General features: G+C 40.3%; 1 protein-coding gene across 4 annotated transcripts in view; it reads right to left on the bottom strand.

The window, feature by feature from the left end:
* The window catches only part of LOC133560400 (sodium/calcium exchanger 1-like), a 157966-nt gene that overhangs the window by 122068 nt on the left and 23396 nt on the right, over nt 1-12502 (bottom strand). For 3 of the 4 annotated variants that reach the window (XM_061912870.1, XM_061912869.1, XM_061912873.1), the window contains one exon: nt 5356-5482. The exons of the other annotated variant lie outside the window; for it this stretch is intronic. The gene's annotated coding sequence lies outside the window, so the exon portion shown is untranslated. The remainder of the gene's footprint in view (nt 1-5355; nt 5483-12502) is intronic. 4 annotated transcript variants of the gene reach the window in all.

The following is a 12502-nucleotide window of genomic DNA, read 5'->3' as shown; positions in this document are numbered from 1 at the left end:
ACCTCCTTCCATCAGTGAGAGCTTTGAATGGTTGACCAAATACTTATTTTCCACCATAATTTACAAATAAATTATTTTCACATTCTGTCTCTCACAGTTGAAGTGTACCTATGATGAAAATTATATATATATATATATATATATATATATATATATATATATATATATATATATATATATATATATATATATACATATATGTATATATATATACATATACAAATATATATATATATATATACATATACATATATATATATATATATATATACATATATATATATATATATATATATATATATATATATATATATATATATATATATATATACATAATGCCATAGCACTTTAATCACAATGAATTTATTGGTTTATTAGGTATTATATTTTATTGTTCTACAGTGTGCCTGAATACTGGTGATCGTTTGTGGATTTTCAAAATGTTTTTATGTTTTATACGATTTGTGTTTGTTTGCTTCATTCTGTCTTGACGCTGAACTACAAATGTCTGCACAACTACTTTACCTCCGGGTACCATTAAAAAAAACCTTGAACCTTGAACCTTTAACCTTGATTTTCGCGTTAACTTTGACAGCCCTAGGTACATGTCATGCATCTGAATGATGTGTGCCGCTACAAAAAGTCGGCCATCTTTATTAAATGCATCACAACAGGTTTTTCCAATTGTAGTGTGGGGTACATATGTCCTCCACATTTGTGGAATGCGTTATAACAAATTGGCCTTTTTTGTGGACAATGTTGCAACAAGTCCACCATTTACAAGTGTGTTGCAGTAACTAATCGGCCATCTTTGTGGAGTGCATTACAACAAGTCCGCCATTTTTGCTGAGTGTGGTAAATCAACAGGTCCTCCACATTTGCTGGGAGGTTCTTACAAAAAGTTAGCCATCTTTGTGGAATATGTCATAAAAAGTCCACCATTCAGGAGCGTGTTGCAGCAACAAGTCTTTGTGAAGTGCGGAATATCAACAAGTCCTCCATATTTTTGGAGCGATTTCCAGCAAGTAGGCAATCTTAGTGGAATATGTTGCTAAAAGTCCAATATTTTTGGTGTATGTTGCAGCTTTTTGGAGTGCACTGCAACAAGTCCACCATTTTTTGGTGTGATGTTAATAAACATGTCCTCCACATTGGTCGAGTGTGGCCCAGCAAGTCAGCCCCTTTAAAGAATATGTTGCAAGAGTCCACCATTTTGAAGTGTGTTCGCTATATTTGTGGTGTGCAACAAGTTGCCGCAAACAATTTTGTAGAAGTTCCCGCTTAATTACTATTACTATAGACCTTAAAACACTTCCGCTTCTCCACAGCTAACCACTTCTACAGAGAGAGTGGATCACAGACATCCATCCATCCAGGAGAAAGCAGGATTATAAACAGGGGGACGTCCCTCTCAGCCATTGGACCAGACACACTAATCTGACTTGAATGGCATCCTGAGGTTGAGGAACCAGCGATAAACAGAACCAGATTAACGTGGACCAGAATAGAGCCCCGGGATATGGGTTACCTCTTTCCCCGGTGGGGACGTGAGTGTGTTGTTTAAGTCATTAATTGATTAGCTGCGGATGCACTCAGTCAGTTTGGCCGCAAACACTCAGACGTAGAGGTCTTAAAGGCGGCCAGGGTGCATGCATAACTACAAATGCTACATGGGCTAATAACTAAGCAAGGCAACACAAACTCAATATTGACATTTCTTGAAATACTCTCTCTAAAGTCATGCATAAACACCCGTGTTTTCCAGCAAAGCCCTTGATTAGGTCGATGGGATAAGTAACTGTGCTGTTGAAGTAAAAGGCGGGAAAAGCCAAAAGCAAACATTTACTCTCCACATTTTGTGAGCTGAAATAATCACAAAATATTCAAATTAGAGTGCTGCTTCAATCTGAATTATCTTGTTATTTATTTCTGTGTCACGTCCTAAGAAAACAGAACTTTTCTAACGTGTTACTATGTCTTCGCATACATTAAAATAATTACAGCTAAAACAGTGCAGTGGCCAGGGGCGTTGCCAGACATATTTCACTGGGGCACGTGCCCCACTGTTGATCTGCAGTGCCCCAGTAAAAATTTCACCAATAAAAAAAAATCGCTTCAGAGTTTTAAGTCTACATAACATAGACAACAGCGCACATACTACTTAGTATGGTAATTGATTGCTACTGTATTCACTCCACGAAACAGTGAGCACATGGCTACTTAATATGGTAATTTATTAACGTGTGGATCTAGCCTTCGGTTGAGAGAGAGAGAGAGAGAGAGAGAGAGAGAGAGAGAGAGAGAGAGAGAGAGAGGGAGAGAGGGAGGCGATGCGAAGCGAATCACTGCATGAGGTAGGTAACGTTAGCCAAAAACAATTTGTTAATAACATTATTTTGATTTTGATTTGACTCAAACTGTAACTCCTAGATGGATATCAGAAAGTTATTCGCCCGCAGCAGAGAAGAAGCGAGGAATGAGAGATGTAAGTGAAGTCCTAGCTAGCTAGGCAACATCATTGTCTGAAGTTGATGCTAAGTTAGCTAACATTATTCCTTGTATCAAGACAAACATATTAATTTGCTGTACGAGCTGTCGGGGGAATTTCCAATGAACATGAAACATAATGTTGGTTATTGTCTGCTGGTTCTGCATCAATGATGATTTGGAGTCAGCATGTGTGAGTTGAGTGCTTCTCAAATGGTTTATCTTCAGGAAGAAAAACATTTTTCCATATCATCAAGTCGTGAGCCAAATTTTTAAATCATTCAATCAATCAATCAATGTTTATCTATATAGCCCTAAATCACAAATGTCTCAAAGGACTGTACAAACCATTACGACTACGACATCCTCGGAAGAACCTACAAAAGGGCAAGGAAAACTCACACCCAGTGTTTATTTCACAGAAAAATAGCACAGTAGACTTGTCTTGTTAATAGGTGTGACTTTGACTAAAATAATCTTGTTTTGTCACCAGAAAAATGGCTACAGCTAAAGCATCTAGTTTTGTTTCCAGAAAAAATAGTAACATTTCTGTATTTGTTTTCAGAAAAATGGCTGAAAATATCGGGTTTTGTTGCCCCATTTAGATTTTTTTAAAATATATTTCCATGTCTGTCCTGAGTCCTCCTCCAACTTGTTAGTCGGTTTGCCTTTTGCTAAAATACTCACTAATAGTCACGAGAAAAATGGCTAAAAATATCTGGTTTTGTTGCCGCAATTTGATTTTTTTCTCCCTAAACTTTTTTTTTTCATGCAAACATCTGACTGCGACTCACTGAAAATGACACACAATCCACTTTTATGTCACGACCCAGCAGTTGGGAACCACTGGTCAACTGTATAACAGTTACTGTAATATTTCCATGTCTGTCCAGAGTGATTGACTACTTTGCAAAAATGAAAAGGAAACGTTACAGTTTACTTCTCAGAAAATGATTCCCTGAACAGACACACAACAGTTGTTCATTTATTCTACTACTGTGGCTTTATTGTTTTGTGTATATTTTATAGTTTTGTGTATTTGAAATAGGATTAGCCACATTGCCATAAATGGAAATTAAATAATATAAAAGAACCCAGAGATGTAGGGGTGTTTTATTTTTTGTTTTACTTTCGTAGATGTTAATTTTGCAGATGATTGCTGCAATAAATATTTCAAAAAGATTCATTGCTCTTCCTTTTTGCTTTTACCAGTAGCAGTTTAGAAGTCTGGAGTAAATAAGTGCACAAGTAGGTCAAATGCATTAGTTAATTTCAGGTGGTTAATCAAAGATCCATACAAAATAATCTGATATGATTTCATAGTTTAAAGTACTATTTATGTATTTTTTTTGATAAATAAGTGCTAAAAATGTTTTTGCTTGCGCGCTTTGCACGCTCACATGAATTATTTGTGCCCCAGGTGTGCCCCAGTACAGTATTAGGTCTAGTGACGCCCCTGGCGGTGGCATCAAAGCAGTTGAGCACAGACATACACAAAAACCCTATTTTTGCTGTTGTAAGCAAAAATCATGCAAATTGATTTACAGCCTTCTTTTAGACAGCTTGCGTGCCTCAATTATTCAGTGGGCGACATGTCTTGGCTTCAATTATTCAGCCTGCTTGGGGAAGTCAGCATGGCCGCATGATGCCATTAATTCATCGCCATCAACACCATCAATATGGCCATTATTACTCCACCATATGTACCACAGTAATTCTTCAGTGACTACAAGTTAAGGTACCACCAGTGGACACTCATCACTACATCACTCTATTGGGTGCCTTTAAGATACCCTTGTTAATTTTAATTGTTGTCCCTGCACTCACCAATCGAAAAGTAAAATAAAGGCAGCGACACAAATCATCATCATTCAGATGTGATTGTCATCACCTGTAACATCCTCCCTTCCTCCTCAGCACCAGGCACCATATTATATCATATCATCAATATAGATACATTAACACTATTAGAAGTATGACATTGTCATGTCCACAATCATCATTAGTAAAAAAAATAATAAAATCACTACAGGCATGTAAACTAGAAGGAACATCATTCATGCAACAATACCTCCATCCATCCATCCATCCATTTTCTACCGCTTATTCCCTTTTGGGGTAGCGGGGGGCGCTGGCGCCTATCTCAGCTACAATCGGGCGGAAGGCGTGGTACACCCTGGACAAGTCGCCACCTCATCGCAGGGCCAACACAGATAGACAGACAACATTCACACTCACATTCACACCCTAGAGCCAATTTAGTGTTGCCAATCAACCTATCCCCTGGTGCATGTCTTTGGAGGTGGGAGGAAGCCGGTGTACCCGGAGGGAACCCACGCATTCACGGGGAGAACATGCAAACTCCACACAGAAAGATCCCGAGCCTTGGATTGAACCCAGGACTGCAGGACCTTCGTATTGTGAGGCAGACGCACTAACCCCTCTGCCCCAGTGAAGCCCGCAACAATACCTACTTACTACTATTTTAAGCATCATTCATGTTAAGTCGGAAAAGTGTGTGTGTGTGTGTGTGTGTGTGTGTGTGTGTGTGTGTGTGTGTGTGTGTGTGTGTGTGTGTGTGTGTGTGTGTGTGTGCCTGCTTGTGTGTGGTGCGCCTCTTGCCTCTGTCTCGCCCTCCCTCCTCCTCTTGGAGCACCACTCAGCCTTTGGCCCTGGAGCCCCCTCCCTAAACGATCATCATGCTTGCATGAAGTGGACGTCCAGGAGTACCCTCCCCTCCGTCCCCTCTGAACCCATCACCTTCACACTCCATCCATGCGGATCAGCGCATTTACGCACACATGCATCCAATTTATGCAGATCAGTTTTTTCTAGCATACAAAGTAAACAGTCGGGCGCAAAGCTCACCGTATTTGCAAAGCTAGCCCAGCTCGGTTGGTTCATTCAGTCAGTGGATCATCCTCCCCGCATGTGCTCATCCCTCCCTTCCGCGGCCCATTGAGCGGCTCAATGCGCTGCGCCTCCTCTCCTCCTCCTGAAAGAGAAGACGAAGAGGCGGCCAATGAGCATGCGCACTCCTACAGCCACTCTCTCACTGCCTCGCTACCTTTCTTCCTCCCTCTCACTGTTTAAATGACAAAACAAGTCATTAAGGAATGCATGTATTAAAAAAAACAATTAAAAAGTTGGAATAAGGTACGAGAGTAGTAGGAAATACTGCATTATTATTATTAAGGTGATTTTTATGTGCATAATGCCACCACACAAGGGTAAATACAAATTACATATATATATTTGGGATGTCCGATAATATCAGAAATTATCGGTATCGGTTTCAAAATCATCGGTATCTGTTTCAATAAGTAAAATGTATGACTTTTTAAAACGCCGCTGTGTACATGGACGTAGGGAGAAGTACGGAGCGCCAATAAACCTTAAAGGCACTTCCTTTACGTGCCGGCCCAGTCACTTAATATCTACGGCTTTTCACAGACACAAGTGAATGCAAGTCATACTTGGTCAACAGCCATACAGGTCATACTGAGGGTGGCCATATAAACAACTTTAACACTGTTACAAATATGCGCCACGCTGTGAACCCACACCAAACAAGAATGACAAACACATTTCCGGAGAACATCTGCACCGAAACACAACATAAACACAACAGAACGAATACCCAGAAACCCTTGCAGCACTAACTCTTCCGGGACGCTCCAATATACACCCCCCGCTACCCCAACATCCCCCTCACATCCAACCCCGCCCACCTCAACCTCCCAAATTCCAAGCTGCTGTTTTGAGGCATGTTAAAAAAAATAATGCACTTTTTGACTTCAAAAATAAACATGGAAGTGCCATGTTGACATTTTTTTCCATAACTGGATTTGTTTTGGATAACCTTGTTACATTGTTTACTGCATCCAGTGGAGCATTTCAACAAAATGAGGCATAATAATGTGTTAATTCCACGACTCTATATATCGGTATCATTTGATATCGGAATCGGTAATTAAGAGTTGGACAATATCAGATATCGACAAAAAAGCCATTATCGGACATCTCTAATACGTATTTATATATATATATATATATATATATATATATATATATATATATATATGTATATACATATACACACTGGGGCAAAAAAGTATTTAGTTAGTCAGCCACCGATTGTACAAGTTCTCTCACTTAAAATGATGACAGAGGTCTGTAATTTTCATCATAGGTACACTTCAACTGAGAGACAGAATGTGAAAAAAATCCAGGAATTCACATTGTAGGAATTTTAAAGAATTTATTTGTAAATTATGGTGGAAAATAAGTATTTGGTCAACCATTCAAAGCTCTCACTGATGGAAGGAAGTTTTTGCTCAAAATCTCACGATACATGGCCCCATTCATTCTTTCCTTAACACGGATCAATCATCTTGTCCCATTAGCAGAAAAACAGCCCCAAAGCATGATGTTTCCACCCCTATGCTTTACAGTAGGTTTGGTGTTCTTGGGATGCAACTCAGTATTCTTCTTCCTCCAAACACGACGAGTTGAGTTTATACCAAAAAGTTCAATTTTGGTTTCATCTGACCACATGACATTCTCCCAATCTTCGCCTGTATCATCCATGCATCCATTTTGGTATAAACTCAACTCGTCGAGTTTAGACTTTGGAGGGACAGAATATGCCGTCTGTTTGCGTGTCAACATATTTGGGCAGTCAAAAATAAAAATAGTAGATATATCGTATTTCATATCGTTTCAATGGAAAAATTTGTAAAACAATTATCTTCTTGCATCTGGATCATTCCAGACTGACCATCACAACACCAGAGCGCACCTTTAGCTTTCTAAAAGTAGGTTCTGTTGACTACATCACGTTCAATATCGCATTGAAAAGGTGGTACGTATTATATTTGTGTGCTGCATGTTAACAACATAACATGTCACAGGTTGGACCATATGATGCCAGACATGAAGGGAAATGAGTGCCCCGATGGTGACAGTCAATAATACAAGCAGAATCCTCAATTTATTAATTAATTATCAAGAAGTCTGCACCACTTTTGCACTTGTTATCAATTGTACACACAGTCTTAGTAGATCACATGCAACACGCACACTTCATCACATTTTATTTTAACATTTCCCCATCCATCATTGGCAGGACTTAGCAAATTTGTTTGTCTAATGATTATAAATATTTGAGGCTCTGTATTACATGTACACTTTCTAGTTTTCTCTAATTCATTTGGACCACAACCTATAGAGCAGGGGTAGGGAACCTATGGCTCGGGAGCCAGATGTGGCTCTTTTGATGACTGCATCTGGCTCTCGGATAAATCTGAGCTGGCATTGCTTAACACGATAAATAATGAATAATTCCACTTGTAATCACAGTGTTAAAAATAATGTTCAAAATATAAAACATTCTCATGCATCTTTAATCCATCCATCCGTTTTCTACCGCACCTGTTCAAACAGTTGCGTTAATGGTAAGAAGTTGTTTAGTTATTATTGCTTAGTTTGGGGCTTGCCCTCCTGGGGGTTCTTCAGACCACCAAGCACCGACATGAGAGCCTGTTTCAGGGTTACAATATTGTTTTATTTTTCAATAAGTCTCTCAGTTGCTTTCCAGCAATTGTCTTTTTCTCTTTCGTTTTCGCTCGCGCTCTGGCTCCAGCCCCAACCCCGTCTCTCCTCCTGGCGGCTGCTTATAACAGAGCGACAGGTGATTAGATAACAAGGCTCCAGGTGGGCCATTTACGCACCTGTTGCTTATTCAGAGGCCGGTCCTGGCACACCCCAGTTCACTGCAGGCCGGCAGGCCACGCCCCCTCCACAGTTAGCTTCAGAATAACAATGTTATTACAAAGAATAAGAGACCTATTATACTCTAGAAATGTTGGTCTTACTTAAAAATGCACGCATTTATTTGTCTTCAGTGTTAAAAAAAATATTATATGGCTCTTACTGAAATACATTTTAAAATATTTGGCCTTGTGGCTCTCTCAGCCAAAAAGGTTCCCGACCCCTGCTATAGAGGGTGTCACAAATGTTATTTACAGTCTCGTGACAAAATTTGGACAACCAAACTGTATGAAAATGAGGAACATAAAAATGTTACTTAAAATAATGAATGTTTTATTCTGGCAACACTTAATGTAAAATGTAAAAAAAAGAATGGTGTCTCGCCTCCAACATGTTGTGGTGTAAAAAGATGAATGAGGGACCAAGTGGAGATGAAAGAGAAGCATGGGGGCAGAGAAGAAGATGAAGAAAATAAATTGTAGGACTGGGGGAGATATTCGAGATGTTAGGAGGAGTCAAGGAGAGAAAGGAGCAGAAAATGGAGTGTCAATAATGTGCAAGAGGAGAGCACTTGCTTGACATCCGTCTTTGTTGTGTCTTGCAGGCACGCACACACACAATCGACACCTGTACTCACACATCTATACACACACTCACTCACTCACTCACTCACTCACTCACTCAACGCCCACACACATCTTTCTATTGTAGCTGCTGTGGAGGGGAAGGAGTATGCATGGATGAAAAGAGAAGATACAACAGTATGTGCATTAAAATGCAAGTGACTGGCACGCCATTTTTTTCACTTTTCTCTTACGCACAGCGAAGCTGTAGTTTCTGATGTTTTGTCATTCATCAAAAGAGCTTGATATTATTGAGCATATTTACATGGAAAACGAGAGCACTCGCTGATATAAAAAAAAAAAAACTGTACCCTGTACACAAACTAGACAAGAAACATTCAGTAGTTTCCTCATGCCCGAATGTCAAAACTCACCATTGTGTTAAAAGTAACAAAAAGGCACAAATATTATTTAATTTTCGTCATGTTTGGATTATGATTTTTTGAGTAAATCTTGGGACGTCCATTCCATCCATAAACACACGTATTTAGACTCAATTAGACGTGAAATCCACCCAAATTGACTCTGCTTTCGCAAAGGCTTGCAAAAACAAAGGTGTCCTAATAAATGGATTCTGCTCGCTGTCTCCATTAAAGGTCAGTGAATATTTTTAGGCGATAATGATACCGTACCACCCGCTGTCTTCTTCTGCTGCGACGTCCTCCTTGCAGCCGTGTAACATCAAAGGACCCCTTCCCCCCCCTCCCGTCTCATCATCCTCGCTGGTAACAATTCCTTAGAAGCGATAATGCTCTATGCGGAGTTTCCTGGTAATTGAGAGATGAGTATTTGTGCTCATTAGTGGAGAAATATACAGTATGTATTCCATGGTGTTCTGCTTGATGGCGACCATGTTTTTAAATCAATCTACCACCACTATGAACAACTATGATAAACATACTGTACTAGAACATACAAAAAAGTGAATGTCAGGAAAGTGTGTGCGTGCACTTGTATTTTGGAGAGCGTTTGACTGGATTATGGTCTGCACAGTAGCTGTCCGTCATGTGCGGTCTCCTGATCATTTGCAAGCGTCGTTTGTAGCGTACTACCAACTTGTATGTACTGTAAAGCCACGCTGATTACATAATCAGACAACTAATTAATGGAGAACGATATAAGCCAATGAGGCTTCCATGAGGCTTGGAGGTGGTTTCGGGGGAGAGGGGGAGTTGAAATGTACTTCCATGCTTTCCTTAAGCCTTACAAACGGAGTTCCCAAGATGATTGCCTCTCATTAACTTGAGGCCATTCGGCTGCTAAGAGCCACACAATTGAATCAAAGCCTCTGTCGTCGTGGCGATCTGGCCGTCAGCCACACACCCCACCCAAATAATTTATGATTGACCGACTCAGGCATGCCCCCTTCAAAATGATGTGCTGCATCCATCCATCCAACCATCCATCCATCCTGAGAGCTCATTGATCGCCGCTGAAATGAAGCTGCCGATACATCACAAGGGGAGAAACCAATCAGATACACACACACTTAGAATTATGGATGTTGTCAGGTAATAGCTATGTAGCGGCTTCGTCTTACATGCTGCCATTGTCAGCACAAACGGAACCACACAAATGCACGATGTGTGTGTGTGTGTGTGTGTGTGTCTGTCTCATACATACATTCACACAGGTCCAACATAACCACGGGTGTTACAAGGAACATGGCGCCAAAGTGCAATTCATCATCATCATTTCTGTCTGCTGACTTTCTTCTCGCCTGGAGCACTACTAACCTTTCACTATGATTCATATCACACACACACACGCACACACAGTCGACAAAGACACCTGTAAGCGAGACATCCCGTGCATGCGTACGTCGCGTCGCCATGTCCCGATTACGATGGCCCATGAAAATAAGCCTCAGGCTGCTGACGCTGCAAAAGGTGCGTTGAGGTGTTGATGGGGATATAAAATGTTTAGTTTAATAATGGAATGGGGAGTAAGAAACACATTGAAACGTTCTGGAGAGTCTTGCAATTTCAGGTTTTCTTGATTGACTATTGTATATACAGCGTTCTTCACATATTTCATTCTCTGTATGTGTGTTATGCTGACTCGCTAATGCACTCATCAAATGTCAACATCATGATGGTTTTACAGTGGCTGAACATAATCATTTACGGTAGTGGTCTTCAACGTTTTCCAGGCTGAGGACCCGCCACTTATTAATGTTCTTTTAAATGGTGTTTTAAATTAAAGTGGTCCTAAAGGAACCTGTGGTTGCTGAGATAACAGGTATGTTTATTTCTTTTCGACTTCTGTTTTTGTTGTGTTACAAAACCGCCCATTTTTCGAATCCAAACACTTAAATATGAACTAGCGGCTCACTAAGAATGGGCTCTCGGCCAATCACAGGAACCTGGAAGAGCCCTGTGATTGGCAGAGGGACCAATAGGGGTGAGTCCTCCTCATTAGAGGGACAAGTGAATAAACCGGTGCCCTGCTAGAAAGACCACCTGTGTGATCAATGTGCGCATTGCTGACTGAAAGATATCTTCTACCTCCATTAATCTGTTCCCCACTTTGAGTTGGATACATGTTCAGGTGTATTGGTTCAGATTTTAAAAATAGTTTGTTCCAGTTTCAAACTATGGCATCACAAAATCTTGATTATTACAGGCACTGCCCTAAGTAACATTTTTAACGTGCCTAACTGCTATACAAGTGTAAAAATTAATAAAAACAACAAGACGCCAACTTTGATGACAACTGACAATGCCCTTGTTGGGGCTGCCTCGTCTTTTGTAATGAAAAGAGAGAGAAAAAAAAAAAGCTAATCCTTTAATGCTCACTGGGCTGAGATCTAGTATGACATCATTTGCAAGGTTTGTGCGACTCGGGAAGTAAATCACACGCAAACCGCTTTACAAACAAACCTTTTGGTACTATTAGGCTTGTGGTCCTAACAAACAGCTGAATGTGTGTTCGTGTATATAAACAACTCCTGCAAGAGAGGAAGAAACAGGCTTACTGGGAGGAAGAAGTCTCAATAATGAGACCACTAAGTAACTTGGTAATTACTGCCCGTTTAATAGTAGAAGATCCTTTCACATGTTCAACTTTATCCCTGATGATGCTTGCGGCGTTTGAGTGGCTTGGACCAGGCGTGAAGCCAGTGTTGGTCTGCGTTTATCCACTTTCAGAGCGTTGTTACCAGTGGTGATTGCTTTTAGATTGCAAGGGAAGCTCAGCTTCTCCTAAAATGTTCAAAATAGAATTGCACTTTTGTGTTTACATTTCAACAACTCAATATGCGCTCAACTTTTGTTCAACATCACCTACTTTGTTCTCATTCATTGTTGTAGCATCACAGTGAATTAAACAGAGTTGAAGATGAGTGTCCAATGACTTTAATAGGGGAGCATAGACTGGGTTGTTCCACCGGAGCCAAACTAGACAGTTGTTGAATAAATACTCAACATTTTCATGCCCATCGGACGCCGAGCATCACTGGAAGTGTCTGGAAGGTGGGCTTGGCCTCAGCTGGCCTTGACTTTGGGTTTCCGCATGATGATTGGATGATCTGTCTGACGCTGAATCCCTTTTTGATTGACGGCAAGATGAACGACTCAGCGAATAGAACCACTACTGGAACACTTTTCAAGTTTCATTCT

Source organism: Nerophis ophidion, linkage group LG10 (genome assembly GCF_033978795.1).
Source record: "Nerophis ophidion isolate RoL-2023_Sa linkage group LG10, RoL_Noph_v1.0, whole genome shotgun sequence".
Classification (NCBI taxonomy): domain Eukaryota; kingdom Metazoa; phylum Chordata; class Actinopteri; order Syngnathiformes; family Syngnathidae; genus Nerophis; species Nerophis ophidion.
The sequence above is the reverse complement of the archived record's forward strand: the minus strand, read 5'-3'. Positions and strand labels throughout refer to the sequence as shown.